At 44.5% G+C, this 25,673-nt stretch overlaps 10 non-coding genes across 10 annotated transcripts; all 10 read right to left on the reverse strand.

Annotated features, from left to right (window-relative positions):
• Positions 1-40: 40 nt before the first annotated feature.
• LOC147672037 (small nucleolar RNA SNORD50) lies at positions 41-108 on the reverse strand. The gene has a single exon (XR_015303608.1). It is a non-coding gene; the product is annotated as a small nucleolar RNA SNORD50 (small nucleolar RNA).
• Positions 109-750: 642 nt separating this feature from the next.
• On the reverse strand, positions 751-836 carry LOC147672038 (small nucleolar RNA SNORD103/SNORD85). Its single transcript, XR_015303623.1, has one exon. It is a non-coding gene; the product is annotated as a small nucleolar RNA SNORD103/SNORD85 (small nucleolar RNA).
• Positions 837-4,730: 3,894 nt separating this feature from the next.
• On the reverse strand, positions 4,731-4,798 carry LOC147672039 (small nucleolar RNA SNORD50). Its single transcript, XR_015303573.1, has one exon. It is a non-coding gene; the product is annotated as a small nucleolar RNA SNORD50 (small nucleolar RNA).
• Positions 4,799-5,440: 642 nt separating this feature from the next.
• On the reverse strand, positions 5,441-5,526 carry LOC147672040 (small nucleolar RNA SNORD103/SNORD85). The gene has a single exon (XR_015303577.1). It is a non-coding gene; the product is annotated as a small nucleolar RNA SNORD103/SNORD85 (small nucleolar RNA).
• A 3,894-nt stretch (positions 5,527-9,420) lies between these two features.
• Positions 9,421-9,488, reverse strand: LOC147672041 (small nucleolar RNA SNORD50). Its single transcript, XR_015303609.1, has one exon. It is a non-coding gene; the product is annotated as a small nucleolar RNA SNORD50 (small nucleolar RNA).
• Positions 9,489-10,110: 622 nt separating this feature from the next.
• On the reverse strand, positions 10,111-10,196 carry LOC147672042 (small nucleolar RNA SNORD103/SNORD85). Its single transcript, XR_015303581.1, has one exon. It is a non-coding gene; the product is annotated as a small nucleolar RNA SNORD103/SNORD85 (small nucleolar RNA).
• Positions 10,197-14,235: 4,039 nt separating this feature from the next.
• Positions 14,236-14,303, reverse strand: LOC147672043 (small nucleolar RNA SNORD50). Its single transcript, XR_015303610.1, has one exon. It is a non-coding gene; the product is annotated as a small nucleolar RNA SNORD50 (small nucleolar RNA).
• Positions 14,304-14,945: 642 nt separating this feature from the next.
• LOC147672044 (small nucleolar RNA SNORD103/SNORD85) lies at positions 14,946-15,031 on the reverse strand. Its single transcript, XR_015303582.1, has one exon. It is a non-coding gene; the product is annotated as a small nucleolar RNA SNORD103/SNORD85 (small nucleolar RNA).
• Positions 15,032-21,209: 6,178 nt separating this feature from the next.
• LOC147672045 (small nucleolar RNA SNORD50) lies at positions 21,210-21,277 on the reverse strand. The gene has a single exon (XR_015303611.1). It is a non-coding gene; the product is annotated as a small nucleolar RNA SNORD50 (small nucleolar RNA).
• A 642-nt stretch (positions 21,278-21,919) lies between these two features.
• Positions 21,920-22,005, reverse strand: LOC147672046 (small nucleolar RNA SNORD103/SNORD85). The gene has a single exon (XR_015303583.1). It is a non-coding gene; the product is annotated as a small nucleolar RNA SNORD103/SNORD85 (small nucleolar RNA).
• Between the last annotated feature and the right edge of the window lie 3,668 nt (positions 22,006-25,673).

A 25,673-nucleotide genomic window follows, 5' to 3' on the forward strand; every position in this document is an offset into this window, starting at 1 on the left:
GCAATCAGCAAGCAATAATCATATGTGGAATGGCAATCTGATTTCAGGAGTCAGATCCGTACGAGTTCTCTTCATAAAGTCAGGTTCGGGATTGTCTCATCATTAATCAGACTGATTTTAAACCTTACACCACATGTGGAGGAGCGAAGCATACTTTTAGAATGCAGCATCTGTATGACCATCTTAGGTCAGACAATGCATCTGTGCTTCTTAGAAGCACTACAGACAAATCGGTCTTTTCAAATAGATAGCATGGCCCACAAAACACCGACATCACAAGTTCACCCAATATCAAGAGGTAAGCTATAGCATGTACATAGGTCCCATAGCATGTACATAGGTCCCACAGCATACAAAGATCCAAGTCTTAGTAAGACAACGTAAGAAGGACATCAAGTTGCACAATAAAAGACATTTAAGCTACAAAGTCTAACTGACGCCTGCTTGAAAATAGTTCCTCACCTTTTTGGAGGGTAGCCGAGATAACAGCAGCATTCTTCGGGCCATCATTCCTAAAAGCGAAGGCACAGTATGGTAAGCACTATTTAGTAAGATAACCTGAAAGAAACAGTACATCATTCTTCACCCACTCGAGTCTCTACCTCACCGGAGCTGAAAAGTATAGCAAATCTTAACAGCCTGCAAGAGGAGAAGAGTTCCACGGTCCCTCCTTTAGCCCCACTTACGAAGCTCTCTTGCAAAAACACCAAGTCACTTTTAGCTGCCTGCAATATGATGCATGGGCGTCTGTCCAGCTCAGATTTATGAGTACATGATAGGTTTCTCATTATTGAACACTCGTTCTCAGTGAGGGCAAGTGTATCATCATCGCCAGAGGAGCCTGTAGAGGCAGCAGTCAGTGGTGACAAGGAACGAGGACCACAACATTTCACCAAAAAGCAGGAATGAGCACTGGTTAAGACATTGGCACTACAATCCATCAAGCCACACAGGAACAACTGAAAGGTACTCTCAACCTGCAATTCGAAGTAAGATGAATTATGGGGAGCACTGACAAACAGGTCAGTCACACTACTCAGTTGGACGAGGGCACAAAGGCTGGGGGAAAGGAATAGCAGAGTATCAAATGAAGGGGAGCTGAATGCTTACCAGATAAAAGAGCAGCACCTACAGGAGGAACCTCTGAAAAATGTAGCCTACAAGCTAAACATGAAAACTCAAGCTCAATTACTTTGCACACGCTGTGAACTAACTGGACCCTAATAGCCTAATCGTGAAGGATGGAAAAGAGTATCTGGTGGTTTGACATGCCAAAAACCAGACAGGTCATAAAGCTCACTAGTCAATAAGCAACTACAGAGGTTCACAAAGGCAAGAGAAGCCCCATGCCCGTGCTAACAGCCAATCAACACTCGCTTTCAAAATTACGTTCTCGGTTTTAATTGCACTGCGACACAAATCAGGCAATGTCTGGGTGTGCCATTTTCCCCTTTGGCCTTCTCCCTCTTCTGAAGGCTTGTGGTCTGGTTGCACCAAGAGGCAGATTACAGACAGGTCATGGAGTACAGGGGTTACATGGGAGCACCATGGTGGGTCTTGTAGCCTCCATGCTTCAGGAAGGCCTGGTGCAGGGGTGGAAGTAAGGGTGCAATCCTTACATTCTTCTCTCTATTATTCCCACCCAGTCTTGGATCTGGTCCCATGGTACGGACTTTGGGGCAGCATAATCTAATGGACATGCAGCACAATATCGCCTCTTGCGCTGAAAGGCTGACACTTGTTAGTGGGTTAACTGCAAAGGAGGAAAACTCAAAATGACAATTCATCCGAGTGGCTAGAGAAGTTTAAGTATGCAGTTTAGTGATTATATTTCCCCTTGGATGCAAACACTGCAATTATTTTGGTGAACAAAAGCAAATTATTGTATTCTTCTGTGGCAGTTTTATGGCTTTAGAGCATTTACTTAACTATGAGCGAACAACTTTACAAACCCACCACAAGACTCAGATTTTTTATTCTGAAGGGTCAATTTGCTTGTAAGTGTAGATCACCAGATATTTTTGGCAATGAATAGCAGCGGTTTTCAGTCCTGTCGTGTAAAGTTAGGGGAAGTGACCAACCAAAAGAAGCAGCTTCAGAGAAAAATTAAGTACATCTAGTGCAGTGGGCGGCAGACATTTGGAGCAGGATAGACACTACCGGGTAGAGCAAAAAAGGGAGGAGGGCTGTGGCTATCTAACATACTGTTCAAATGAGGCTAGCCAAAGCAGTAACATGCTGGTCAATCAAGGTCAGGCTGACCCATCACAGCATGCAACGGCTGTGCCTGACCTAGAGTACATAGAATGCGGTTACGTCCCCACGCATGGTGAGAAGATGCAGTGGTCCTTTTCGGTTTAGCAGATAAATAGCGGACACAAAACATTCACTGGTCACAAAAGGCCAGCGTTAACTGAAATTGGAACCAAGAAAATATTCAAGTATTCTTTACTGGCCTAAAAGCTATCGGGATATAAGAAATGAACAGCACTGTGCACAGTTTTGTAGAAATTGCAAACTGGTGTCAGTTGTTTTAACAAAGTGGAAGATAAAGCTAAGGAGATACTGTACGCCTAACCATGGCAACGTCGCAGAGTGTGCAACCGCCTACCACAGTTTTCCAAAATCCAGGCAAGAAAAACATTAAGTGAAAACAATGGCACAGAGTTTTCAATCCTCATTAGGTAGAAATTGATAGAAAGTCATTTGAAACACTGTTTTATTTCATTGGGTGATGAGGGCCAAACAAATGTGAACACTTACCAGAAACTGAGCCGATCCCAGCTGAATTTGGCAGGGGACCAAGTACACTGAAGCTGTGAATCGAAAGAAATGGCACTTTAAGGAGGATCACGTTTCGAAGTAGAAGCGCATAACTTTTAGTAGAAACAAGAAAGCAGGAAAATAATGACAAATATATGGCTGCAATAAGGATTCCGGGCTGCTACACAGTGAATTTGGAAACTGCACAGACCAAGATCTCAGAGACCAAATTGAGATGAATACTTATTTTAATAATCTTCATAAAAGATTACTCTGTAGACAAAAGTCCAGCCCCTGAGAGAATATGTATAAACAGCCAAGGGGTTTGAGAAGTTAATGTTACCTGCTCTGGCCATTGCAAGAAAGAGCACAATTGATTCACCCTACTGTCAATGTTGTGAGTTAGAGAAAAGTCATATACAAAAGGAAGGGAGAGGGAGATATCTATTCAAGATGTGGTTCAAGGACACGAGGGAAGCAATTCCGCTGGTCCAGCAGTGGGAAAGAAGTGCAAAATATCAGGACACATTTAAAAGTGTGTTTAAGGCACATAACTCAGTGAGAGTAAGTCACATAAAGGAGAAAATAAATTATGCGAGTGAAAGAATGTCAAAAATGGCGTTAACAGTAGATAAAGAGTTATGACTGATTTGGGTTTACTTGTAACTATTTTATAGGAATACAGTTTTACTGAAGTTCTGGCAAATGAGCTCCTGAAGGCTTCATATATTAAAAATGAAGTGTTTGGTGAGCACGTATCATTACTTACGGCTATATGAAGACTGCTTAGGAGATTAAGGACAGTGGTACTTACACAAAAGGTTACGTAGCGAGTGACAGTAGAGACCTAATTGGATGGGTTAATCAGGGTAGATTAGGGACCGCACCAGGTACAGATAGCCCATCGATTCTGATGGGGCGGATGGATGAGTCATATTTTGAACTGTTTTGGAGAGGTTTTCTTTGTCAAAGTAGGTTGTAGCAAACGGTTTGAGCACACAATTTTGCAGAAAGGCGTCATCCTGTCAAACATAAGAAGGGAAATGTGAAACTCAATCTTAGGGGTGAGTCGAGGCAGCTTTTAGGTGATTTATGTGTGCAAGAGATTATTAAGCCTGTTGATGTAGCACAGTTGATTTCCGCTGTCCTAAAGTGGGCAAAAGGAGGGGTGTCTAAATAAGATTGTGTGCAGGTTGGCGCTCACTCACCAAGAATATAGTTACTGAACATCATTTGATTTCCAAAATACAGGAAATGGTAGGCATGCTGAGGGATGCCGGGTATTTTACAACAATAGAACTTAATGCAGCACTTCATCAAATGATACTTGAAGCCAATTCTCAATTCTTAACTACCTCTGTTACGCCATTTGGTGCTTATAAATATTTGCGTATACCATGCCTACCCACATTCGTGACTACTATTTTACAAAGCTAATGTACAGATTTCAAAATCTCCAGCCAGTACAAGCTTTCCTGGACGATGGTTTGATTCATGCCAATAGTGTCGAGGAATACAACAGGATATTAACAGGAATTCACGGGGTGCTGAAAGATAGGGAGTATGACTGTGACAAAAGAACTGCAAGTTTTTGACATTCTGTGGAGCATTCAATTTGGAGGTTTGGTGGAAGCAGTAACTGAGGGACCCTGTACGATTTACAAAGATCAACTAAGATTGTTCATACAAATGAGTGCATATTATTTGGGACAAGTGCTCGAGTTAAATCCCACAATATATTTACTTGGCATGGAAAACTACAGGGGCCATTTGATAGCTTCTACACGTGATGAGTACAAAGAAAAACATGCAGCAATTTTCGCTGCATGAAGTGTATAATCCTTTAAAAGCTCAATTTAGATCTAAATATTGCCCCATTTTTACAAGAACCACCATATCCGATCTATAAATATGCTCAACCTTAGTTGCAATCAGCAAGCAATAATCATATGTGGAATGGCAATCTGATTTCAGGAGTCAGATCCGTACGAGTTCTCTTCATAAAGTCAGGTTCGGGATGGTCTCATCATTAATCAGACTGATTTTAAACCTTACACCACATGTGGAGGAGCGAAGCATACTTTTAGAATGCAGCATCTGTATGACCATCTTAGGTCAGACAATGCATCTGTGCTTCTTAGAAGCACTACAGACAAATCGGTCTTTTCAAATAGATAGCATGGCCCACAAAACACCGACATCACAAGTTCACCCAATATCAAGAGGTAAGCTATAGCATGTACATAGGTCCCATAGCATGTACATAGGTCCCACAGCATACAAAGATCCAAGTCTTAGTAAGACAACGTAAGAAGGACATCAAGTTGCACAATAAAAGACATTTAAGCTACAAAGTCTAACTGACGCCTGCTTGAAAATAGTTCCTCACCTTTTTGGAGGGTAGCCGAGATAACAGCAGCATTCTTCGGGCCATCATTCCTAAAAGCGAAGGCACAGTATGGTAAGCACTATTTAGTAAGATAACCTGAAAGAAACAGTACATCATTCTTCACCCACTCGAGTCTCTACCTCACCGGAGCTGAAAAGTATAGCAAATCTTAACAGCCTGCAAGAGGAGAAGAGTTCCACGGTCCCTCCTTTAGCCCCACTTACGAAGCTCTCTTGCAAAAACACCAAGTCACTTTTAGCTGCCTGCAATATGATGCATGGGCGTCTGTCCAGCTCAGATTTATGAGTACATGATAGGTTTCTCATTATTGAACACTCGTTCTCAGTGAGGGCAAGTGTATCATCATCGCCAGAGGAGCCTGTAGAGGCAGCAGTCAGTGGTGACAAGGAACGAGGACCACAACATTTCACCAAAAAGCAGGAATGAGCACTGGTTAAGACATTGGCACTACAATCCATCAAGCCACACAGGAACAACTGAAAGGTACTCTCAACCTGCAATTCGAAGTAAGATGAATTATGGGGAGCACTGACAAACAGGTCAGTCACACTACTCAGTTGGACGAGGGCACAAAGGCTGGGGGAAAGGAATAGCAGAGTATCAAATGAAGGGGAGCTGAATGCTTACCAGATAAAAGAGCAGCACCTACAGGAGGAACCTCTGAAAAATGTAGCCTACAAGCTAAACATGAAAACTCAAGCTCAATTACTTTGCACACGCTGTGAACTAACTGGACCCTAATAGCCTAATCGTGAAGGATGGAAAAGAGTATCTGGTGGTTTGACATGCCAAAAACCAGACAGGTCATAAAGCTCACCAGTCAATAAGCAACTACAGAGGTTCACAAAGGCAAGAGAAGCCCCATGCCCGTGCTAACAGCCAATCAACACTCGCTTTCAAAATTACGTTCTCGGTTTTAACTGCACTGCGACACAAATCAGGCAATGTCTGGGTGTGCCATTTTCCCCTTTGGCCTTCTCCCTCTTCTGAAGGCTTGGGGTCTGGTTGCACCAAGAGGCAGATTACAGACAGGTCATGGAGTACAGGGGTTACATGGGAGCACCATGGTGGGTCTTGTAGCCTCCATGCTTCAGGAAGGCCTGGTGCAGGGGTGGAAGTAAGGGTGCAATCCTTACATTCTTCTCTCTATTATTCCCACCCAGTCTTGGATCTGGTCCCATGGTACGGACTTTGGGGCAGCATAATCTAATGGACATGCAGCACAATATCGCCTCTTGCGCTGAAAGGCTGACACTTGTTAGTGGGTTAACTGCAAAGGAGGAAAACTCAAAATGACAATTCATCCGAGTGGCTAGAGAAGTTTAAGTATGCAGTTTAGTGATTATATTTCCCCTTGGATGCAAACACTGCAATTATTTTGGTGAACAAAAGCAAATTATTGTATTCTTCTGTGGCAGTTTTATGGCTTTAGAGCATTTACTTAACTATGAGCGAACAACTTTACAAACCCACCACAAGACTCAGATTTTTTATTCTGAAGGGTCAATTTGCTTGTAAGTGTAGATCACCAGATATTTTTGGCAATGAATAGCAGCGGTTTTCAGTCCTGTCGTGTAAAGTTAGGGGAAGTGACCAACCAAAAGAAGCAGCTTCAGAGAAAAATTAAGTACATCTAGTGCAGTGGGCGGCAGACATTTGGAGCAGGATAGACACTACCGGGTAGAGCAAAAAAGGGAGGAGGGCTGTGGCTATCTAACATACTGTTCAAATGAGGCTAGCCAAAGCAGTAACATGCTGGTCAATCAAGGTCAGGCTGACCCATCACAGCATGCAACGGCTGTGCCTGACCTAGAGTACATAGAATGCGGTTACGTCCCCACGCATGGTGAGAAGATGCAGTGGTCCTTTTCGGTTTAGCAGATAAATAGCGGACACAAAACATTCACTGGTCACAAAAGGCCAGCGTTAACTGAAATTGGAACCAAGAAAATATTCAAGTATTCTTTACTGGCCTAAAAGCTATCGGGATATAAGAAATGAACAGCACTGTGCACAGTTTTGTAGAAATTGCAAACTGGTGTCAGTTGTTTTAACAAAGTGGAAGATAAAGCTAAGGAGATACTGTAGGCCTAACCATGGCAACGTCGCAGAGTGTGCAACCGCCTACCACAGTTTTCCAAAATCCAGGCAAGAAAAACATTAAGTGAAAACAATGGCACAGAGTTTTCAATCCTCATTAGGTAGAAATTGATAGAAAGTCATTTGAAACACTGTTTTATTTCATTGGGTGATGAGGGCCAAACAAATGTGAACACTTACCAGAAACTGAGCCGATCCCAGCTGAATTTGGCAGGGGACCAAGTACACTGAAGCTGTGAATCGAAAGAAATGGCACTTTAAGGAGGATCACGTTTCGAAGTAGAAGCGCATAACTTTTAGTAGAAACAAGAAAGCAGGAAAATAATGACAAATATATGGCTGCAATAAGGATTCCGGGCTGCTACACAGTGAATTTGGAAACTGCACAGACCAAGATCTCAGAGACCAAATTGAGATGAATACTTATTTTAATAATCTTCATAAAAGATTACTCTGTAGACAAAAGTCCAGCCCCTGAGAGAATATGTATAAACAGCCAAGGGGTTTGAGAAGTTAATGTTACCTGCTCTGGCCATTGCAAGAAAGAGCACAATTGATTCACCCTACTGTCAATGTTGTGAGTTAGAGAAAAGTCATATACAAAAGGAAGGGAGAGGGAGATATCTATTCAAGATGTGGTTCAAGGACACGAGGGAAGCAATTCCGCTGGTCCAGCAGTGGGAAAGAAGTGCAAAATATCAGGACACATTTAAAAGTGTGTTTAAGGCACATAACTCAGTGAGAGTAAGTCACATAAAGGAGAAAATAAATTATGCGAGTGAAAGAATGTCAAAAATGGCGTTAACAGTAGATAAAGAGTTATGACTGATTTGGGTTTACTTGTAACTATTTTATAGGAATACAGTTTTACTGAAGTTCTGGCAAATGAGCTCCTGAAGGCTTCATATATTAAAAATGAAGTGTTTGGTGAGCACGTATCATTACTTACGGCTATATGAAGACTGCTTAGGAGATTAAGGACAGTGGTACTTACACAAAAGGTTACGTAGCGAGTGACAGTAGAGACCTAATTGGATGGGTTAATCAGGGTAGATTAGGGACCGCACCAGGTACAGATAGCCCATCGATTCTGATGGGGCGGATGGATGAGTCATATTTTGAACTGTTTTGGAGAGGTTTTCTTTGTCAAAGTAGGTTGTAGCAAACGGTTTGAGCACACAATTTTGCAGAAAGGCGTCATCCTGTCAAACATAAGAAGGGAAATGTGAAACTCAATCTTAGGGGTGAGTCGAGGCAGCTTTTAGGTGATTTATGTGTGCAAGAGATTATTAAGCCTGTTGATGTAGCACAGTTGATTTCCGCTGTCCTAAAGTGGGCAAAAGGAGGGGTGTCTAAATAAGATTGTGTGCAGGTTGGCGCTCACTCACCAAGAATATAGTTACTGAACATCATTCGATTTCCAAAATACAGGAAATGGTAGGCATGCTGAGGGATGCCGGGTATTTTACAACAATAGAACTTAATGCAGCACTTCATCAAATGATACTTGAAGCCAATTCTCAATTCTTAACTACCTCTGTTACGCCATTTGGTGCTTATAAATATTTGCGTATACCATGCCTACCCACATTCGTGACTACTATTTTACAAAGCTAATGTACAGATTTCAAAATCTCCAGCCAGTACAAGCTTTCCTGGACGATGGTTTGATTCATGCCAATAGTGTCGAGGAATACAACAGGATATTAACAGGAATTCACGGGGTGCTGAAAGATAGGGAGTATGACTGTGACAAAAGAACTGCAAGTTTTTGACATTCTGTGGAGCATTCAATTTGGAGGTTTGGTGGAAGCAGTAACTGAGGGACCCTGTACGATTTACAAAGATCAACTAAGATTGTTCATACAAATGAGTGCATATTATTTGGGACAAGTGCTCGAGTTAAATCCCACAATATATTTACTTGGCATGGAAAACCACAGGGGCCATTTGATAGCTTCTACACGTGATGAGTACAAAGAAAAACATGCAGCAATTTTCGCTGCATGAAGTGTATAATCCTTTAAAAGCTCAATTTAGATCTAAATATTGCCCCATTTTTACAAGAACCACCATATCCGATCTATAAATATGCTCAACCTTAGTTGCAATCAGCAAGCAATAATCATATGTGGAATGGCAATCTGATTTCAGGAGTCAGATCCGTACGAGTTCTCTTCATAAAGTCAGGTTCGGGATTGTCTCATCATTAATCAGACTGATTTTAAACCTTACACCACATGTGGAGGAGCGAAGCATACTTTTAGAATGCAGCATCTGTATGACCATCTTAGGTCAGACAATGCATCTGTGCTTCTTAGAAGCACTACAGACAAATCGGTCTTTTCAAATAGATAGCATGGCCCACAAAACACCGACATCACAAGTTCACCCAATATCAAGAGGTAAGCTATAGCATGTACATAGGTCCCACAGCATACAAAGATCCAAGTCTTAGTAAGACAACGCAAGAAGGACATCAAGTTGCACAATAAAAGACATTTAAGCTACAAAGTCTAACTGACGCCTGCTTGAAAATAGTTCCTCACCTTTTTGGAGGGTAGCCGAGATAACAGCAGCATTCTTCGGGCCATCATTCCTAAAAGCGAAGGCACAGTATGTTAAGCACTATTTAGTAAGATAACCTGAAAGAAACAGTACATCATTCTTCACCCACTCGAGTCTCTACCTCACCGGAGCTGAAAAGTATAGCAAATCTTAACAGCCTGCAAGAGGAGAAGAGTTCCACGGTCCCTCCTTTAGCCCCACTTACGAAGCTCTCTTGCAAAAACACCAAGTCACTTTTAGCTGCCTGCAATATGATGCATGGGCGTCTGTCCAGCTCAGATTTATGAGTACATGATAGGTTTCTCATTATTGAACACTCGTTCTCAGTGAGGGCAAGTGTATCATCATCGCCAGAGGAGCCTGTAGAGGCAGCAGTCAGTGGTGACAAGGAACGAGGACCACAACATTTCACCAAAAAGCAGGAATGAGCACTGGTTAAGACATTGGCACTACAATCCATCAAGCCACACAGGAACAACTGAAAGGTACTCTCAACCTGCAATTCGAAGTAAGATGAATTATGGGGAGCACTGACAAACAGGTCAGTCACACTACTCAGTTGGACGAGGGCACAAAGGCTGGGGGAAAGGAATAGCAGAGTATCAAATGAAGGGGAGCTGAATGCTTACCAGATAAAAGAGCAGCACCTACAGGAGGAACCTCTGAAAAATGTAGCCTACAAGCTAAACATGAAAACTCAAGCTCAATTACTTTGCACACGCTGTGAACTAACTGGACCCTAATAGCCTAATCGTGAAGGATGGAAAAGAGTATCTGGTGGTTTGACATGCCAAAAACCAGACAGGTCATAAAGCTCACCAGTCAATAAGCAACTACAGAGGTTCACAAAGGCAAGAGAAGCCCCATGCCCGTGCTAACAGCCAATCAACACTCGCTTTCAAAATTACGTTCTCGGTTTTAACTGCACTGCAACACAAATCAGGCAATGTCTGGGTGTGCCATTTTCCCCTTTGGCCTTCTCCCTCTTCTGAAGGCTTGGGGTCTGGTTGCACCAAGAGGCAGATTACAGACAGGTCATGGAGTACAGGGGTTACATGGGAGCACCATGGTGGGTCTTGTAGCCTCCATGCTTCAGGAAGGCCTGGTGCAGGGGTGGAAGTAAGGGTGCAATCCTTACATTCTTCTCTCTATTATTCCCACCCAGTCTTGGATCTGGTCCCATGGTACGGACTTTGGGGCAGCATAATCTAATGGACATGCAGCACAATATCGCCTCTTGCGCTGAAAGGCTGACACTTGTTAGTGGGTTAACTGCAAAGGAGGAAAACTCAAAATGACAATTCATCCGAGTGGCTAGAGAAGTTTAAGTATGCAGTTTAGTGATTATATTTCCCCTTGGATGCAAACACTGCAATTACTTTGGTGAACAAAAGCAAATTATTGTATTCTTCTGTGGCAGTTTTATGGCTTTAGAGCATTTACTTAACTATGAGCGAACAACTTTACAAACCCACCACAAGACTCAGATTTTTTATTCTGAAGGGTCAATTTGCTTGTAAGTGTAGATCACCAGATATTTTTGGCAATGAATAGCAGCGGTTTTCAGTCCTGTCGTGTAAAGTTAGGGGAAGTGACCAACCAAAAGAACCAGCTTCAGAGAAAAATTAAGTACATCTAGTGCAGTGGGCGGCAGACATTTGGAGCAGGATAGACACTACCGGGTAGAGCAAAAAAGGGAGGAGGGCTGTGGCTATCTAACATACTGTTCAAATGAGGCTAGCCAAAGCAGTAAAATGCTGGTCAATCAAGGTCAGGCTGACCCATCACAGCATGCAACGGCTGTGCCTGACCTAGAGTACATAGAATGCGGTTACGTCCCCACGCATGGTGAGAAGATGCAGTGGTCCTTTTCGGTTTAGCAGATAAATAGCGGACACAAAACATTCACTGGTCACAAAAGGCCAGCGTTAACTGAAATTGGAACCAAGAAAATATTCAAGTATTCTTTACTGGCCTAAAAGCTATCGGGATATAAGAAATGAACAGCACTGTGCACAGTTTTGTAGAAATTGCAAACTGGTGTCAGTTGTTTTAACAAAGTGGAAGATAAAGCTAAGGAGATACTGTAGGCCTAACCATGGCAACGTCGCAGAGTGTGCAACCGCCTACCACAGTTTTCCAAAATCCAGGCAAGAAAAACATTAAGTGAAAACAATGGCACAGAGTTTTCAATCCTCATTAGGTAGAAATTGATAGAAAGTCATTTGAAACACTGTTTTATTTCATTGGGTGATGAGGGCCAAACAAATGTGAACACTTACCAGAAACTGAGCCGATCCCAGCTGAATTTGGCAGGGGACCAAGTACACTGAAGCTGTGAATCGAAAGAAATGGCACTTTAAGGAGGATCACGTTTCGAAGTAGAAGCGCATAACTTTTAGTAGAAACAAGAAAGCAGGAAAATAATGACAAATATATCCCCTTAAGTGCTGCCTCGGTGCATTGGCCGACGGCAGCACTACCTCCCCAGTGCTGCGCACGACCTTTGAACGTCCATACAGCACTAGTTCTAATGGACAGCGCAGCACTGGGGAGGAATGTTTAATAGCAGCTATGAGGATATGGCTGCACTAAGGATTCCGGGCTGCTACACAGTGAATTTGGAAACTGCACAGACCAAGATCTCAGAGACCAAATTGAGATGAATACTTATTTTAATAATCTTCATAAAAGATTACTCAGTAGACAAAAGTCCAGCCCCTGAGAGAATATGTATAAACAGCCAAGGGGTTTGAGAAGTTAATGTTACCTGCTCTGGCCATTGCAAGAAAGAGCACAATTGATTCACCCTACTGTCAATGTTGTGAGTTAGAGAAAAGTCATATACAAAAGGAAGGGAGAGGGAGATATCTATTCAAGATGTGGTTCAAGGACACAAGGGAAGCAATTCCGCTGGTCCAGCAGTGGGAAAGAAGTGCAAAATATCAGGACACATTTAAAAGTGTGTTTAAGGCACATAACTCAGTGAGAGTAAGTCACATAAAGGAGAAAATAAATTATGCGAGTGAAAGAATGTCAAAAATGGCGTTAACAGTAGATAAAGAGTTATGACTGATTTGGGTTTACTTGTAACTATTTTATAGGAATACAGTTTTACTGAAGTTCTGGCAAATGAGCTCCTGAAGGCTTCATATATTAAAAATGAAGTGTTTGGTGAGCACGTATCATTACTTACGGCTATATGAAGACTGCTTAGGAGATTAAGGACAGTGGTACTTACACAAAAGGTTACGTAGCGAGTGACAGTAGAGACCTAATTGGATGGGTTAATCAGGGTAGATTAGGGACCGCACCAGGTACAGATAGCCCATCGATTCTGATGGGGCGGATGGATGAGTCATATTTTGAACTGTTTTGGAGAGGTTTTCTTTGTCAAAGTAGGTTGTAGCAAACGGTTTGAGCACACAATTTTGCAGAAAGGCGTCATCCTGTCAAACATAAGAAGGGAAATGTGAAACTCAATCTTAGGGGTGAGTCGAGGCAGCTTTTAGGTGATTTATGTGTGCAAGAGATTATTAAGCCTGTTGATGTAGCACAGTTGATTTCCGCTGTCCTAAAGTGGGCAAAAGGAGGGGTGTCTAAATAAGATTGTGTGCAGGTTGGCGCTCACTCACCAAGAATATAGTTACTGAACATCATTCGATTTCCAAAATACAGGAAATGGTAGGCATGCTGAGGGATGCCGGGTATTTTACAACAATAGAACTTAATGCAGCACTTCATCAAATGATACTTGAAGCCAATTCTCAATTCTTAACTACCTCTGTTACGCCATTTGGTGCTTATAAATATTTGCGTATACCATGCCTACCCACATTCGTGACTACTATTTAACAAAGCTAATGTACAGATTTCAAAATCTCCAGCCAGTACAAGCTTTCCTGGACGATGGTTTGATTCATGCCAATAGTGTCGAGGAATACAACAGGATATTAACAGGAATTCACGGGGTGCTGAAAGATAGGGAGTATGACTGTGACAAAAGAACTGCAAGTTTTTGACATTCTGTGGAGCATTCAATTTGGAGGTTTGGTGGAAGCAGTAACTGAGGGACCCTGTACGATTTACAAAGATCAACTAAGATTGTTCATACAAATGAGTGCATATTATTTGGGACAAGTGCTCGAGTTAAATCCCACAATATATTTACTTGGCATGGAAAACCACAGGGGCCATTTGATAGCTTCTACACGTGATGAGTACAAAGAAAAACATGCAGCAATTTTCGCTGCATGAAGTGTATAATCCTTTAAAAGCTCAATTTAGATCTAAATATTGCCCCATTTTTACAAGAACCACCATATCCGATCTATAAATATGCTCAACCTTAGTTGCAATCAGCAAGCAATAATCATATGTGGAATGGCAATCTGATTTCAGGAGTCAGATCCGTACGAGTTCTCTTCATAAAGTCAGGTTCGGGATTGTCTCATCATTAATCAGACTGATTTTAAACCTTACACCACATGTGGAGGAGCGAAGCATACTTTTAGAATGCAGCATCTGTATGACCATCTTAGGTCAGACAATGCATCTGTGCTTCTTAGAAGCACTACAGACAAATCGGTCTTTTCAAATAGATAGCATGGCCCACAAAACACCGACATCACAAGTTCACCCAATATCAAGAGGTAAGCTATAGCATGTACATAGGACCCATAGCATGTACATAGGTCCCACAGCATACAAAGATCCAAGTCTTAGTAAGACAACGCAAGAAGGACATCAAGTTGCACAATAAAAGACATTTAAGCTACAAAGTCTAACTGACGCCTGCTTGAAAATAGTTCCTCACCTTTTTGGAGGGTAGCCGAGATAACAGCAGCATTCTTCGGGCCATCATTCCTAAAAGCGAAGGCACAGTATGTTAAGCACTATTTAGTAAGATAACCTGAAAGAAACAGTACATCATTCTTCACCCACTCGAGTCTCTACCTCACCGGAGCTGAAAAGTATAGCAAATCTTAACAGCCTGCAAGAGGAGAAGAGTTCCACGGTCCCTCCTTTAGCCCCACTTACGAAGCTCTCTTGCAAAAACACCAAGTCACTTTTAGCTGCCTGCAATATGATGCATGGGCGTCTGTCCAGCTCAGATTTATGAGTACATGATAGGTTTCTCATTATTGAACACTCGTTCTCAGTGAGGGCAAGTGTATCATCATCGCCAGAGGAGCCTGTAGAGGCAGCAGTCAGTGGTGACAAGGAACGAGGACCACAACATTTCACCAAAAAGCAGGAATGAGCACTGGTTAAGACATTGGCACTACAATCCATCAAGCCACACAGGAACAACTGAAAGGTACTCTCAACCTGCAATTCGAAGTAAGATGAATTATGGGGAGCACTGACAAACAGGTCAGTCACACTACTCAGTTGGACGAGGGCACAAAGGCTGGGGGAAAGGAATAGCAGAGTATCAAATGAAGGGGAGCTGAATGCTTACCAGATAAAAGAGCAGCACCTACAGGAGGAACCTCTGAAAAATGTAGCCTACAAGCTAAACATGAAAACTCAAGCTCAATTACTTTGCACACGCTGTGAACTAACTGGACCCTAATAGCCTAATCGTGAAGGATGGAAAAGAGTATCTGGTGGTTTGACATGCCAAAAACCAGACAGGTCATAAAGCTCACCAGTCAATAAGCAACTACAGAGGTTCACAAAGGCAAGAGAAGCCCCATGCCCGTGCTAACAGCCAATCAACACTCGCTTTCAAAATTACGTTCTCGGTTTTAACTGCACTGCGACACAAATCAGGCAATGTCTGGGTGTGCCATTTTCCCCTTTGGCCTTCTCCCTCTTCTGAAGGCTTGGGGTCTGGTTGCACCAAGAGGCAGATTACAGACAGGTCATGGAGTACAGGGGTTACATGGGAGCACCATGGTGGGTCTTGTAGCCTCCATGCTTCAGGAAGGCCTGGTGCAGGGGTGGAAGTAAGGGTGCAATCCTTACATTCTTCTCTCTATTATTCCCACCCAGTCTTGGATCTGGTCCCATGGTACGGACTTTGGGGCAGCATAATCTAATGGACATGCAGCACAATATCGCCTCTTGCGCTGAAAGGCTGACACTTGTTAGTGGGTTAACTGCAAAGGAGGAAAACTCAAAATGACAATTCATCCGAGTGGCTAGAGAAGTTTAAGTATGCAGTTTAGTGATTATATTTCCCCTTGGATGCAAACACTGCAATTATTTTGGTGAACAAAAGCAAATTATTGTATTCTTCTGTGGCAGTTTTATGGCTTTAGAGCATTTACTTAACTATGAGCGAACAACTTTACAAACCCACCACAAGACTCAGATTTTTTATTCTGACGGGTCAATTTGCTTGTAAGTGTAGATCACCAGATATTTTTGGCAATGAATAGCAGCGGTTTTCAGTCCTGTCGTGTAAAGTTAGGGGAAGTGACCAACCAAAAGAACCAGCTTCAGAGAAAAATTAAGTACATCTAGTGCAGTGGGCGGCAGACATTTGGAGCAGGATAGACACTACCGGGTAGAGCAAAAAAGGGAGGAGGGCTGTGGCTATCTAACATACTGTTCAAATGAGGCTAGCCAAAGCAGTAACATGCTGGTCAATCAAGGTCAGGCTGACCCATCACAGCATGCAACGGCTGTGCCTGACCTAGAGTACATAGAATGCGGTTACGTCCCCACGCATGGTGAGAAGATGCAGTGGTCCTTTTCGGTTTAGCAGATAAATAGCGGACACAAAACATTCACTGGTCACAAAAGGCCAGCGTTAACTGAAATTGGAACCAAGAAAATATTCAAGTATTCTTTACTGGCCTAAAAGCTATCGGGATATAAGAAATGAACAGCACTGTGCACAGTTTTGTAGAAATTGCAAACTGGTGTCAGTTGTTTTAACAAAGTGGAAGATAAAGCTAAGGAGATACTGTAGGCCTAACCATGGCAACGTCGCAGAGTGTGCAACCGCCTACCACAGTTTTCCAAAATCCAGGCAAGAAAAACATTAAGTGAAAACAATGGCACAGAGTTTTCAATCCTCATTAGGTAGAAATTGATAGAAAGTCATTTGAAACACTGTTTTATTTCATTGGGTGATGAGGGCCAAACAAATGTGAACACTTACCAGAAACTGAGCCGATCCCAGCTGAATTTGGCAGGGGACCAAGTACACTGAAGCTGTGAATCGAAAGAAATGGCACTTTAAGGAGGATCACGTTTCGAAGTAGAAGCGCATAACTTTTAGTAGAAACAAGAAAGCAGGAAAATAATGACAAATATATGGCTGCAATAAGGATTCCGGGCTGCTACACAGTGAATTTGGAAACTGCACAGACCAAGATCTCAGAGACCAAATTGAGATGAATACTTATTTTAATAATCTTCATAAAAGATTACTCTGTAGACAAAAGTCCAGCCCCTGAGAGAATATGTATAAACAGCCAAGGGGTTTGAGAAGTTAATGTTACCTGCTCTGGCCATTGCAAGAAAGAGCACAATTGATTCACCCTACTGTCAATGTTGTGAGTTAGAGAAAAGTCATATACAAAAGGAAGGGAGAGGGAGATATCTATTCAAGATGTGGTTCAAGGACACGAGGGAAGCAATTCCGCTGGTCCAGCAGTGGGAAAGAAGTGCAAAATATCAGGACACTTAGTTGGGCGTATCTGTTCACCTTGTTGGCCCGCCTCAACCTCGGGCCTGTTTTCTTGTCCTATATCCGTCTCCTATATACCAATGTCACGGCGTCGGTCCGTGTGGCCGGTGCGGTCTCAGGGCGCTTCCAAATCGGCCGTGGTACTCGGCAGGGCTGCCCGCTGTCCCCCTATCTGTTTGCCCTGGCCATGGAGCCCCTGGCGTCGCGGATACGACTGGATGCCCATCTGCGTGGCTTTGTCTGGAACGATACCCTTACGGATAGAATTGCACTTTACGCAGACGACGTCCTCCTGTTCCTTACCGACCTGCGGCGCTCGGGCCCTCGAGTTTTGGAGATCATGCGGGGGTTTGGCGAAGTCTCAGGGCTCCGCCTTAACCTGTATAAGTCGACCCTGTGGGTTTTACGTGGCGGAGTGGTTGCCGACCCTTGGGCCGCCGACCTGCGCGTGGCGACGGACGGCCTGAAATATTTGGGTGTTTTCCTCTCGACTTCGCGAGCCGTGGCCTGGACACGCAGTGTCTTGCCGGTGTGGGAACGGGTCCAGGCTGATGTTAAAACATGGTCCAGAATGCCACTTACAATCTTTGGGAGGTCGGCCATCTTTAAGATGGTGGCGCTGCCGAGACTGTTGTACCAACTTCAACATTTCCCGCACCCTATTGGCATGGAGTGGTTCCGCCAGGTGAACTCAGTGCTGAGCCGCTTCCTGTGGGATGGCGGAGCAGCCAGGGTGGCCCTGAGGACGTGCTTTCTGTCCACCTACTGTGGTGGTTTGGCCACATCCGACCTCCTCTCCTACTACCAGGCGTCACATCTCCTTGTCCTTAATGAATGGTGGTACGGGGACAGGAGTGACCCGGCTTATGCCCTGGAAAGACATCTCATGGGTGACCGTACGCTCCACACCGTTCTTTACTCGGCCCGTATACGCCGTGGGTTACCGTCGGTGACAAACGTGGTCTTTGCAGTGTGGCGGCAGTCTTTGCGCCGCATGGGTTGGTGGGGCAAATTAACGGCTGAAACGCCGCTGTGGCACAACGGTTTGCTCCCAGAACTGGCGGCCTTGGCCGGGTTCGAGGGTTGGGAGGCTATCGGAATTACACAACTGGGCCAGGTCATGTCGGGCGCAACCCTCAAGTCCTTTGAGGAACTCCGAGTGGAGTTCCAGATGCCTCAGTCCCAGTTCTTCCGTTACCTACAGCTGAGACATGCCCTCGCCCCAAGCATTGCCGGCCTCGACTCCCTGCCGGAGTTCAGCCCGATTGAGGCGAAAGTGTTTATGGGAGACCTGGGAGACAAGAAGGTCTCTAGGATTTATCAGTCCCTTGTTACTCACTGCTCATCTACTCTCAGCTCCCTTCGGGAAGCCTGGGAGGTAGACGTGGGCGCCTTGGACGAGGACGACTGGAGGGAGGCACTGGAGTCCCCGCGCTGCACCGCTGTCGCGGTTCGGCTCCGCCTGATACAATTCAAATACCTGCATCGTGCCTATTACACACGTGAACGACTGTGGAAGGCTGGCTTGATTGCGTCATCGGAGTGCCTGCGCTGTGGGGAAGTGCCTGGCTCCCTGTTGCATACGGTGTGGTCGTGTGGTCGCCTGGCTGGCTTCTGGAGGGGCGTATGGAATTGCCTGGCTGAGGTCCTGGGCTGGGATCTTCCTCGAACCCACCGGCTAGGCCTGCTGCACATCATGGAAGGGGTTGGGGGCAACATATATAAACGTCATCTGTTGCTCCTGGGCCTGGTGGTCGCTAAGCGTGACTTGGCTCGGGCCTGTAAAATCTGTGAGGGCCCCCCCCCCCCGTCTGCGTGGAAGGCTGGGCTGGACTACTTTATGGGTCTTGAGAAACCGGTCTTTGAGGCGCGGGGCTGCCCACGCAAACACTTCAAGATCTGGAAGCGGTGGGCCGACTACCGTGGCCTGTCCTTGGAACCCCCGGCGGAGCAGGAGGAGGACATTTGATCGCAGGGACTTTTCTGGCCCCAATGGCAAAACCCAGGTTGCACTATACCTGCTTCCTCTATGTGAATCGTCTTTGTGTTGCTTCTGTACATGTGTGGCGGGGGGGGGGGACGGTGGGTACGGGTGGGGGTGTAGTTGGGGTTGGGATGGGTTGTTAGGGCATTTTAAAGCCGAGCTTCATTGATGTATGCTTCGCGAATGCTATGTATGTCATCATTGCATTGATACTGATGTGGTGATCTTGGTGTGTGAAGATGCCACATTCTTGATACTCTTTTGCTCAATAAAATTGGTTGTGAGAAAAAAAAAAAATATCAGGACACTTTTAAAAGTGTGTTTAAGGCACATAACTCAGTGAGAGTAAGTCACATAAAGGAGAAAATAAATTATGCGAGTGAAAGAATGTCAAAAATGGCGTTAACAGTAGATAAAGAGTTATGACTGATTTGGGTTTACTTGTAACTATTTTATAGGAATACAGTTTTACTGAAGTTCTGGCAAATGAGCTCCTGAAGGCTTCATATATTAAAAATGAAGTGTTTGGTGAGCACGTATCATTACTTACGGCTATATGAAGACTGCTTAGGAGATTAAGGACAGTGGTACTTACACAAAAGGTTAAGTAGCGAGTGACAGTAGAGACCTAATTGGATGGGTTAATCAGGGTAGATTAGGGACCGCACCAGGTACAGATAGCCCATCGATTCTGATGGGGCGGATGGATGAGTCATATTTTGAACTGTTTTGGAGAGGTTTTCTTTGTCAAAGTAGGTTGTAGCAAACGGTTTGAGCACACAATTTTGCAGAAAGGCGTCATCCTGTCAAACATAAGAAGGGAAATGTGAAACTCAATCTTAGGGGTGAGTCGAGGCAGCTTTTAGGTGATTTATGTGTGCAAGAGATTATTAAGCCTGTTGATGTAGCACAGTTGATTTCCGCTGTCCTAAAGTGGGCAAAAGGAGGGGTGTCTAAATAAGATTGTGTGCAGGTTGGCGCTCACTCACCAAGAATATAGTTACTGAACATCATTCGATTTCCAAAATACAGGAAATGGTAGGCATGCTGAGGGATGCCGGGTATTTTACAACAATAGAACTTAATGCAGCACTTCATCAAATGATACTTGAAGCCAATTCTCAATTCTTAACTACCTCTGTTACGCCATTTGGTGCTTATAAATATTTGCGTATACCATGCCTACCCACATTCGTGACTACTATTTTACAAAGCTAATGTACAGATTTCAAAATCTCCAGCCAGTACAAGCTTTCCTGGACGATGGTTTGATTCATGCCAATAGTGTCGAGGAATACAACAGGAATTCACGGGGTGCTGAAAGATAGGGAGTATGACTGTGACAAAAGAACTGCAAGTTTTTGACATTCTGTGGAGCATTCAATTTGGAGGTTTGGTGGAAGCAGTAACTGAGGGACCTGTACGATTTACAAAGATCAACTAAGATTGTTCATACAAATGAGTGCATATTATTTGGGACAAGTGCTCGAGTTAAATCCCACAATATATTTACTTGGCATGGAAAACCACAGGGGCCATTTGATAGCTTCTACACGTGATGAGTACAAAGAAAAACATGCAGCAATTTTCGCTGCATGAAGTGTATAATCCTTTAAAAGCTCAATTTAGATCTAAATATTGCCCCATTTTTACAAGAACCACCATATCCGATCTATAAATATGCTCAACCTTAGTTGCAATCAGCAAGCAATAATCATATGTGGAATGGCAATCTGATTTCAGGAGTCAGATCCGTACGAGTTCTCTTCATAAAGTCAGGTTCGGGATTGTCTCATCATTAATCAGACTGATTTTAAACCTTACACCACATGTGGAGGAGCGAAGCATACTTTTAGAATGCAGCATCTGTATGACCATCTTAGGTCAGACAATGCATCTGTGCTTCTTAGAAGCACTACAGACAAATCGGTCTTTTCAAATAGATAGCATGGCCCACAAAACACCGACATCACAAGTTCACCCAATATCAAGAGGTAAGCTATAGCATGTACATAGGTCCCATAGCATGTACATAGGTCCCACAGCATACAAAGATCCAAGTCTTAGTAAGACAACGCAAGAAGGACATCAAGTTGCACAATAAAAGACATTTAAGCTACAAAGTCTAACTGACGCCTGCTTGAAAATAGTTCCTCACCTTTTTGGAGGGTAGCCGAGATAACAGCAGCATTCTTCGGGCCATCATTCCTAAAAGCGAAGGCACAGTATGTTAAGCACTATTTAGTAAGATAACCTGAAAGAAACAGTACATCATTCTTCACCCACTCGAGTCTCTACCTCACCGGAGCTGAAAAGTATAGCAAATCTTAACAGCCTGCAAGAGGAGAAGAGTTCCACGGTCCCTCCTTTAGCCCCACTTACGAAGCTCTCTTGCAAAAACACCAAGTCACTTTTAGCTGCCTGCAATATGATGCATGGGCGTCTGTCCAGCTCAGATTTATGAGTACATGATAGGTTTCTCATTATTGAACACTCGTTCTCAGTGAGGGCAAGTGTATCATCATCGCCAGAGGAGCCTGTAGAGGCAGCAGTCAGTGGTGACAAGGAACGAGGACCACAACATTTCACCAAAAAGCAGGAATGAGCACTGGTTAAGACATTGGCACTACAATCCATCAAGCCACACAGGAACAACTGAAAGGTACTCTCAACCTGCAATTCGAAGTAAGATGAATTATGGGGAGCACTGACAAACAGGTCAGTCACACTACTCAGTTGGACGAGGGCACAAAGGCTGGGGGAAAGGAATAGCAGAGTATCAAATGAAGGGGAGCTGAATGCTTACCAGATAAAAGAGCAGCACCTACAGGAGGAACCTCTGAAAAATGTAGCCTACAAGCTAAACATGAAAACTCAAGCTCAATTACTTTGCACACGCTGTGAACTAACTGGACCCTAATAGCCTAATCGTGAAGGATGGAAAAGAGTATCTGGTGGTTTGACATGCCAAAAACCAGACAGGTCATAAAGCTCACCAGTCAATAAGCAACTACAGAGGTTCACAAAGGCAAGAGAAGCCCCATGCCCGTGCTAACAGCCAATCAACACTCGCTTTCAAAATTACGTTCTCGGTTTTAACTGCACTGCGACACAAATCAGGCAATGTCTGGGTGTGCCATTTTCCCCTTTGGCCTTCTCCCTCTTCTGAAGGCTTGGGGTCTGGTTGCACCAAGAGGCAGATTACAGACAGGTCATGGAGTACAGGGGTTACATGGGAGCACCATGGTGGGTCTTGTAGCCTCCATGCTTCAGGAAGGCCTGGTGCAGGGGTGGAAGTAAGGGTGCAATCCTTACATTCTTCTCTCTATTATTCCCACCCAGTCTTGGATCTGGTCCCATGGTACGGACTTTGGGGCAGCATAATCTAATGGACATGCAGCACAATATCGCCTCTTGCGCTGAAAGGCTGACACTTGTTAGTGGGTTAACTGCAAAGGAGGAAAACTCAAAATGACAATTCATCCGAGTGGCTAGAGAAGTTTAAGTATGCAGTTTAGTGATTATATTTCCCCTTGGATGCAAACACTGCAATTATTTTGGTGAACAAAAGCAAATTATTGTATTCTTCTGTGGCAGTTTTATGGCTTTAGAGCATTTACTTAACTATGAGCGAACAACTTTACAAACCCACCACAAGACTCAGATTTTTTATTCTGACGGGTCAATTTGCTTGTAAGTGTAGATCACCAGATATTTTTGGCAATGAATAGCAGCGGTTTTCAGTCCTGTCGTGTAAAGTTAGGGGAAGTGACCAACCAAAAGAACCAGCTTCAGAGAAAAATTAAGTACATCTAGTGCAGTGGGCGGCAGACATTTGGAGCAGGATAGACACTACCGGGTAGAGCAAAAAAGGGAGGAGGGCTGTGGCTATCTAACATACTGTTCAAATGAGGCTAGCCAAAGCAGTAACATGCTGGTCAATCAAGGTCAGGCTGACCCATCACAGCATGCAACGGCTGTGCCTGACCTAGAGTACATAGAATGCGGTTACGTCCCCACGCATGGTGAGAAGATGCAGTGGTCCTTTTCGGTTTAGCAGATAAATAGCGGACACAAAACATTCACTGGTCACAAAAGGCCAGCGTTAACTGAAATTGGAACCAAGAAAATATTCAAGTATTCTTTACTGGCCTAAAAGCTATCGGGATATAAGAAATGAACAGCACTGTGCACAGTTTTGTAGAAATTGCAAACTGGTGTCAGTTGTTTTAACAAAGTGGAAGATAAAGCTAAGGAGATACTGTAGGCCTAACCATGGCAACGTCGCAGAGTGTGCAACCGCCTACCACAGTTTTCCAAAATCCAGGCAAGAAAAACATTAAGTGAAAACAATGGCACAGAGTTTTCAATCCTCATTAGGTAGAAATTGATAGAAAGTCATTTGAAACACTGTTTTATTTCATTGGGTGATGAGGGCCAAACAAATGTGAACACTTACCAGAAACTGAGCCGATCCCAGCTGAATTTGGCAGGGGACCAAGTACACTGAAGCTGTGAATCGAAAGAAATGGCACTTTAAGGAGGATCACGTTTCGAAGTAGAAGCGCATAACTTTTAGTAGAAACAAGAAAGCAGGAAAATAATGACAAATATATGGCTGCAATAAGGATTCCGGGCTGCTACACAGTGAATTTGGAAACTGCACAGACCAAGATCTCAGAGACCAAATTGAGATGAATACTTATTTTAATAATCTTCATAAAAGATTACTCTGTAGACAAAAGTCCAGCCCCTGAGAGAATATGTATAAACAGCCAAGGGGTTTGAGAAGTTAATGTTACCTGCTCTGGCCATTGCAAGAAAGAGCACAATTGATTCACCCTACTGTCAATGTTGTGAGTTAGAGAAAAGTCATATACAAAAGGAAGGGAGAGGGAGATATCTATTCAAGATGTGGTTCAAGGACACGAGGGAAGCAATTCCGCTGGTCCAGCAGTGGGAAAGAAGTGCAAAATATCAGGACACTTAGTTGGGCGTATCTGTTCACCTTGTTGGCCCGCCTCAACCTCGGGCCTGTTTTCTTGTCCTATATCCGTCTCCTATATACCAATGTCACGGCGTCGGTCCGTGTGGCCGGTGCGGTCTCAGGGCGCTTCCAAATCGGCCGTGGTACTCGGCAGGGCTGCCCGCTGTCCCCCTATCTGTTTGCCCTGGCCATGGAGCCCCTGGCGTCGCGGATACGACTGGATGCCCATCTGCGTGGCTTTGTCTGGAACGATACCCTTACGGATAGAATTGCACTTTACGCAGACGACGTCCTCCTGTTCCTTACCGACCTGCGGCGCTCGGGCCCTCGAGTTTTGGAGATCATGCGGGGGTTTGGCGAAGTCTCAGGGCTCCGCCTTAACCTGTATAAGTCGACCCTGTGGGTTTTACGTGGCGGAGTGGTTGCCGACCCTTGGGCCGCCGACCTGCGCGTGGCGACGGACGGCCTGAAATATTTGGGTGTTTTCCTCTCGACTTCGCGAGCCGTGGCCTGGACACGCAGTGTCTTGCCGGTGTGGGAACGGGTCCAGGCTGATGTTAAAACATGGTCCAGAATGCCACTTACAATCTTTGGGAGGTCGGCCATCTTTAAGATGGTGGCGCTGCCGAGACTGTTGTACCAACTTCAACATTTCCCGCACCCTATTGGCATGGAGTGGTTCCGCCAGGTGAACTCAGTGCTGAGCCGCTTCCTGTGGGATGGCGGAGCAGCCAGGGTGGCCCTGAGGACGTGCTTTCTGTCCACCTACTGTGGTGGTTTGGCCACATCCGACCTCCTCTCCTACTACCAGGCGTCACATCTCCTTGTCCTTAATGAATGGTGGTACGGGGACAGGAGTGACCCGGCTTATGCCCTGGAAAGACATCTCATGGGTGACCGTACGCTCCACACCGTTCTTTACTCGGCCCGTATACGCCGTGGGTTACCGTCGGTGACAAACGTGGTCTTTGCAGTGTGGCGGCAGTCTTTGCGCCGCATGGGTTGGTGGGGCAAATTAACGGCTGAAACGCCGCTGTGGCACAACGGTTTGCTCCCAGAACTGGCGGCCTTGGCCGGGTTCGAGGGTTGGGAGGCTATCGGAATTACACAACTGGGCCAGGTCATGTCGGGCGCAACCCTCAAGTCCTTTGAGGAACTCCGAGTGGAGTTCCAGATGCCTCAGTCCCAGTTCTTCCGTTACCTACAGCTGAGA

Source organism: Lissotriton vulgaris, unplaced genomic scaffold, assembly GCF_964263255.1.
Source record: "Lissotriton vulgaris unplaced genomic scaffold, aLisVul1.2 SCAFFOLD_445, whole genome shotgun sequence".
In the NCBI taxonomy this organism is placed as follows: Eukaryota; Metazoa; Chordata; class Amphibia; order Caudata; family Salamandridae; genus Lissotriton; species Lissotriton vulgaris.